Source organism: Schistocerca americana, chromosome 2 (assembly GCF_021461395.2).
Source record: "Schistocerca americana isolate TAMUIC-IGC-003095 chromosome 2, iqSchAmer2.1, whole genome shotgun sequence".
In the NCBI taxonomy this organism is placed as follows: Eukaryota; Metazoa; Arthropoda; class Insecta; order Orthoptera; family Acrididae; genus Schistocerca; species Schistocerca americana.
The window spans coordinates 188,102,416-188,103,764 of record NC_060120.1 but is presented as its reverse complement, the minus strand read 5'-3'; positions in this window follow the sequence as shown (position 1 = coordinate 188,103,764).

Here is a 1,349-nt window from a genome sequence, read left to right as displayed (position 1 = left end):
TGATGATGGAATGAAGTAACACATTTTGAACTACGATCTGTCAGCGTCTAAAAGTCCATTAATCAATGATATAAACGAGTTGTCTACAATGTGTCTGTTACGGCTGATAGTTAATTATGTCTACGCAGAGCTCCTTTGAACCTTCTATGTGTCTTCCATGGAATGAGTCTCGTACTGACGAGCAGAATAGTTCGACTGAGATTTTTGTGAGCGACCAACTTCGTCGATGAATTCCATTTCTTCGGAGGAGGGCAAGGGTGAACAATTTCCTGACTGGTTGAACGCGGCCCGCCACGAATTCTTCACCTCTGTCAATCTCTTTGCATCATAGTAGGGGAGAGGTGGAAAGAGGACACTGAAGCCCTTTATGAGGGGGACGACTTGTATGCTGATGTGCTAGAAGAAGAAATTGGAGTCCATATGGAAAACAAAGGTAATCCAATGTCAAAATCTAAAGGAGCTCTGGAAGATTTGAGATCCAATTAGGTAAAAGGGATAGATAGCGATCCATCGGAATAACTAAAGTAATTGGGGGAAGTGTCAACAAAAAGACTATTCTCTTATCTATTTAAACGATTTGGGAGACAATCTGAGAAGCCATCTTCGATTGTTTGCAGATGACGCTGTCGTTTATCGACTAATAAAGTCATCAGAAGATCAAAACAAACTGCAGAATGATTCAGAAAAAATATCTGAATGGTGCGAAAAGTGGCGTAATGAAACAAGTTAAGTAAAGATCCTTCCTTTTAATTAAATAACTAATAATCCCAGATAAATATAGATGACAAGCATAATTGCCCGCCGCGCGGGATTAGCCGAGCGGTCAGGGGCGCTGCAGTCATGGACTGTGTGGCTGGTCCCGACGGAGGTTCGAGTCCTCCCTCGGGCATGGGTGTGTGTGTGTTTGTCCTTAGGATAATTTAGGTTAAGTAGTGTGTAAGCTTAGGGACTGATGACTTTAGCAGTTAAGTCCCATAAGATTTCACACACATTTGAATATTTGAACATAATTGCCCAAAAATTTGACAGGCATTTACGGGACTAAATCCCCATTGGTAAAACAAGCAACAGTACAGAATAATAAATAACAAATTTTAAGTAAAAGAGCAAAATCCCAACGGGAATCTTAAACAAATAAACAGATCATAGAACAACGGAATTCCACCATTTATATAGTGACTTATTCCACCGAACTCGTTCGTGAAATCCTTTTCAAGTATAACAACAATATTTAGGCAGAACATACAGTTATCTTAATAGTCAGTTTAAGTTCCACGCAGCAGCGGGCACAGCCCAACGGATGACCCACCCTAAAACAAGAGTGACCAAACTACACTACTGGCCATTAA